The sequence below is a fragment of the Podarcis cretensis genome (genome assembly GCF_951804945.1).
Source record: "Podarcis cretensis genome assembly, chromosome: 1".
Taxonomy (NCBI): domain Eukaryota; kingdom Metazoa; phylum Chordata; class Lepidosauria; order Squamata; family Lacertidae; genus Podarcis; species Podarcis cretensis.
In genome coordinates this window covers 118,160,465-118,166,357 of record NC_137170.1, presented here as the reverse complement: position 1 = coordinate 118,166,357, position 5,893 = coordinate 118,160,465, and the positions used below count along the sequence as shown (strand labels likewise).

At 40.4% G+C, this 5,893-nt stretch overlaps 1 long non-coding RNA gene across 1 annotated transcript; it reads right to left on the bottom strand.

Annotated features, from left to right (window-relative positions):
* Positions 1–576: 576 nt before the first annotated feature.
* On the bottom strand, positions 577–4,373 carry LOC307220468. The gene is made up of 2 exons (XR_013840887.1): positions 3,483–4,373; positions 577–3,424 (listed from the first exon to the last, which is right to left on the bottom strand). It is a non-coding gene; the product is annotated as an uncharacterized lncRNA (long non-coding RNA).
* Positions 4,374–5,893: the final 1,520 nt, after the last annotated feature.

Here is a 5,893-nt window from a genome sequence, read left to right as displayed (position 1 = left end):
GAGTGTTTTCATTTCCTCAGGTCAAATTTATTCCCCAAAGCTCAGCCCTGTCTCTACAAAGAAAGGCAGGGAGGCAGGGAGGAAGAGTGCTTTTTTATTTTTTATTTTGGCTGGTTTACATTGGAAATGAAGGAATTGGAGTTCTGCACATTTGGCTAGTGTCCTTTTCCTGTGTTTACAGTCACAGTTATCCTCTTTGTGATTTTCGCATCTGGGATAAACAGAAAATATGGTAAAAAATTTCCACAGGATACAGCAAACACACGCAAGCTTGCCTGCACCTCCAGAATTCCTGGATGTCATGCTTTATTGCATCCTGTCAATAGGCAGCCGGGTACTACATCATCCTTGAAATGGCAGTAAATCCTATACAAGGGGAGCTATGCCAGATCATGTGACAAACAGAGCGCCTGTTCTCTTTCCCTGCGCATATATATATATATATATATATATATATACATACACACACAACACAAGTTACAATCACAGAGACAGAAGAAGCTCGAGGACTGTGGAAAAGATCATTTTACATGGGTATTTTATACTCTAATATTTCCAAATGAAGAACACGAAAAGTTTCAGAATCGGGAGCTGTTTATTAGGCTTAAGCATACGCCTTTGCAATTTGCGTACTGTATAAGATACAAACCTGCATGAACACAACTGAGCAGGTAAAACTGCAAGAAAAAGCTGTTTCCAAATGTGAACTTTAAAAAAACACCACTAAACAGATAAAGCAACAGAACTCAATTAGAATGTTATTATACAACTGAGCTCAATTTGTTGTATTTTTAAAAGACTTCCAAAAAAAATCCATTGTGACTTCTAATCACAGGGTTTTTTTTGGCATCTCTTGCCTGAGATGCAGTGAACACCTTTTGGAGACCACTATTTATTATTATTATTATTATTATTATTATTATTATTTATATACCACCCTATAACCAGAGGTCTCAGGGTGAATCATAGACTATGGGTATTCAATGGTTTGTAACTCCTTCTTATGGCAACTGGTTTATCGTAGGTGATCTTTTCTTTTAGCAAGAATCGGAAAGGATTTAACAGGGGGCAGGGGACATGGCAGTACACAACGAAACTCCAGAGGTTTATAATATAATGCAGTCATTCCAACTGTATCATGTGAGTGTGAGAATCCACCATTTGTAGTTTGTAGCTCTTGTCCAGTGGTGTTTTTCCATGGACAGAAGGCTCTTTGATCCAATGGAGCCCTCTGCCTCCTGGGAATGTTCTGCTTTATTTCAAGCCGTGTAAAATGGCAAACAGCATAATTCAGTTCGCTGCTAAATAGATTAACCAAAAACAATATTTTTTTGGCATTCTGGATAAATCAGTGCACCCAAAGCCTCCTATCCTCTTGAATATTTAACTCGTTGATCTTTATGTTTCAAAGCTGGGGGTAAGGAAGACAAGGAAGACTCGCTAAATGTGTTGCAAGGCAGAGGTGATATACTTTTCCAAAATGCACAGCATCTTGGAAGTTTGCTTTCGTATCACCATTTATATTCCTGAAGAATAGACATGTCTTTCACTCTGCTGCAGCACTTTGTGACACTTGGATTTACAATGTTCAAGTTTAAGTCTCTAGCCCCTTGCAGTCTGTCAAAAACAGCTTCTCCAGCCATTTATTTGTGTCTTGTGTGCTCCGTCTGAATATCTTTTGTAAATTTATACTTGACAAGCCTCGTATTTCAGTGGCTGGCTTTGTTTCACAATCTACCTCAACTTGCTCTGTTGCATTAGCTGAAACAACAAATTTAATCCATGATGTCAATTGTAAATTATAGAAGAGCTGTAGTATATGCCTGACATCACTAAGGTCAAGGCCACGGGTGGGTTTTCTGCTCCCTCTCTTTTTTTAAAGTCAAATAACAGATGCAAAGGGCCTTATTTTTATTGGTACACGCTGAACGCTATGAAAATCAGATTAGTGCTCAGCACCATCACATTGTTTCCTCTTGCTGTGCCTAGTATAACAAAGCTGTTCATAACAGATTTCCAACGTATGAACATATAGCACAAAAGGAAATTGGTATTGTGTTTAAATTATGTATTTGCGGGTGGAGAATAATTTCACAGGAAAGATTAATTGAGGGGAAACATTTTGAACTGATTTGGAAGTTGGTAGGGGTTGACAGAGACGATTAGGAGGCAATATTGTGGAGAAAGCACTTATTTGCATACCATCCTAAACTACCTCGCCATTAAAGTATCTAAATTACCTCAGTGAATTCGGAGAACAGGAGTGGTTGATAAATTGCTTTTGCATAAATGCACTTTCCCTTTGCTGGAACTTAATTTTTTTGTGTATAAAAGGCACACACGAACACAGCAAACAAACCAACACATGAACTCCCTCAAGAAGAAAAATGGAAGTCTGGAATTTTCTCTGCAATGAAATGTTTCCAAATGCTGCTTGTATTTATAAGTGTCCTCAGAGTCTCGGAGGATTTGCCCAAAATGTGTTATTCTCCAATAAGGAAAGAACAGTTAATGAATCTTTTCTTCTAGGGTGGAATTGTTTATGCCTGTTAATTTGTGGTCTCGTTTTCACACAGGCTTGGCTTTTTATTATTATTTTAGCTAGAGAATTCACTCTGTTTAAAAACTCATTTCGCACTAACAGGGACAAATATTTAATATGAAGCAGACCATAAACTTAGCCTGCACTCTGATGTGCTCTTACTAGGGAGTGAGCTCCAATTAGATCAGTAGGGGCTTACTTCCGAGTAGACAGATAAAGAGGATTGCACACTGTAAAAAGAAGAAAAGGGGGAGGTGAGATAATGGTTTCTATTTCTTCCGGCATAGTAGTTTACTCTGATATCAATGGAATCAGAATCACAGGAACTTCATTATACAAGCCGTCGTTTTGGCCTTGTTTCCAAACCACTTCCATTTGTTAATAGGAAAAGCTAGCCAAGACCGTCAAGGTTGAAAGGTACATTTGAAAGCCCAACACTTTCCTGATTATCTACCCTCTTTAATATATTCCATCTGAGGGGAAAATGGCTCAGTTCATATGTAATACCACACAATATTTTGACACTAGGAAAACTGGCCTAGAGAGAGCCTCCGCTCCCTTTCTCTCCCTCTTCCCCTTCTCCATCCATGTGCTTGGCTTAATTAGTTACTTTCTGGTTTGCTGTCAAATCCAAACTGGTTTGTATGGGAATCACAAACTATCAGGCAATGTTCAACTAATTCTTTTCCTCAGAGGATATTTATTGAAATGAATGGACCTAACTGGATCATGTTGATTAATTCCAATGTGAAACTTAGTTCCAGACCACCCATCATTTCCTGGGTCAAATGCAATAGCACACCATGGTTTGTACAAAGCCTCAAAATAAATTATTCCTCTAAGTGTGTAAGGGAGGAAAAAGAGACACCAAAGCACAAGGCTCTTTCTAGGTTTTCCCCCTCTCATAGCTCAAAATGATGTTTTGGCATTTTGTCTGAACTGTACTAATAAGTGCATGATTTGTGTGTGAATTTGTGGCATGCATGTATACCAGCACGAAGTCTGCCACTCTTCTTGTCAGCAACAACTGTTCATTCCTTTGCCACCTCAAGGTAGGACTGGAATGCGCACGACATAGAAGTGTCCTTTAATTTTTGGAAGCTTTATGTGCATAATGTGGTCGCCAGACTTTAGGTGGTGGGGACTGTCATTATCCATGATCCATTCAGTATACCTGAAGGAGCGTCTCCACCCCCATCGTTCAGCCTGAGGTCCAGCTCCGATGGTCTTCTGAGGTCCAGCTCCGATGCGAGAAGTGAGGTTACAGGGACCAGACAGAGGGCCTTCTCTGTAGTGGTGTCTGCCCTGTGGAACGCCCTCCCTTCAGATGTCAAGGAAATAAACAACTATCTGACTTTTAAAAGACATCTGAAGGCAGCCCTGTTTAGGGAAGTTTTTAATGTTTGATGTTTTATCGTGTTTTTAATATTCTGTTGGGAGCTGCCCAGACTGGCTGGGGAAACCCAGCCAGATGGGTGGGGTATAAATTATTATTATTATTATTATTATTATTATTATTATTATTATTAATTTGCCTGCTCAATGTTGTCCTCTGGTCACTATTCACATCAAGCCCTTTGTCCCAACATATCACATGATGGACTCCAAGAGTTTACAGCTCTTCCTTCTTAGGATTATTAATATTTAAAGTGGACTTGGACCAGGCAGCCCTTCAAGGCCAGGAATTTCCTTTGTAAAATAGGATGCATGGGCTCCCTTGCATAAGATCAATCAGAACAAGACATTCCATGCTCAGAGGCTTGGGATACCATCCAAAACAGGCTGATGGGGAGAGGGGATGTTTGATTGCACCAATCTCTACCTGTGCAATGTTACCTGTGCAAAGACCTGCACCAATCTCTACCTGTGCAATGTTACCGGCGTCACTCCACTGGCATGGACTCTCCATTCAGTCCTCTGAACAGGTGAGCAGGTAGAAGTGCTCACTGGGAGGTTCACTGCCAGGAGCAGCCCACAAAATGTCGGATAGGGAGGGGTTGCATGACCCTGGATCCACTGGATCCCAGGCCAGTCTCACTTGACAGCCCTGGGGCCCAGTTGGTTGCTGTGCCAGCTCCTTCCTGGTGCAACCATTAGCCGGCCCCCACTTTCTGTCCCCCCCGGCATGAGTGGCAGGTCTGCGGATGTGGTGGCATTCCCACTGCTCTGTTAACCGCTGCTTCCCAGCCGGGGTTTGGATCACAGTGCCACAGTCTAATAGACATGGCACAAAAGGAAGGAGGGAAGAGGAGGGAAGTGGAAACAAGCAAACATGGGCTTAGATACATAGTAGTATAATGAGCAGCTGGAATAAAAGCAGGTGCAGGAATGGAGCTGATCTCTACAGAATGGCCTTGATTCTCACCACTCCATCTGCTGCAGCCTGATGAATTATAGCCTCCTTCACTAAGTGTGAATTTGGAGTAGCAACCAGGTTGAAAGCATGGGCCATGCCAAGAGATTTCCTCCACTCATGTCTCACCTGACTGCCAAAGTAGATGAGATGATGGAGACCCATTGCCAGATTTATGGGTACCTGTTCATTCTTTCTAGATTATCATCTGCACCTGGCCATAGTATGATCTATGGGAAGCTTTAAATTTCAGCTCAATCTCCAACCATCTCAATGTCCTCAGGCAAGTCAGCATGTTACAGCTTCAGCCTTTGCAATATAAGAAGACGACTTACAAGATAATTATTAGGATTATTGAAACGAGGTACATGAAGTAATTGAGTATGTAGGGTAGGGAAAGCAGTAAAAAATGCTTATCAATGTCAGCAATGTTCTTATTATTCATGAGCATGATTCAGAAATCAAGCACATGTAAATGTAATGTTGTTAAACCTATTTACATTGATTAAAACCTGAACCACAATGCTTTTTTGCAATGATCATAAGGCATTTTCATTTGGGTTCACTAACCTGTTCTAACCAAGGCCCAAACATTCACAAGGATCGTTTTGAAGATCAGGTATGTTTTAAATAAATTCAAATTATTATTATTATTACAGCTGTAAGTTTCGTGCTTGATCCAAATAGAAAAAAAAGTTGCACATTATTCTGTTAGCAGGTTTCCATTTCCTTTAATGTTTTTTTTTTGCAATTTATTTGTGTTATTTATGTAATTTATGTAAATGTACTAATGTTTTTCTTTATTTTACATATTTTATAATACCTGCTTTCAGCTGCCTTGAATGATGAAACATTTAGGTACTTTTGGATCAGTAAGTCCTATGCGGCATGCCTTTTTAGAGAAAATGCTAGGTCAACTAGTCACCCATGGCTGTGCTTCTACCATCTCGCAACCCAGATTGCAGCCCAGATTTTGAGTATGCATTAGAGATGGAGCA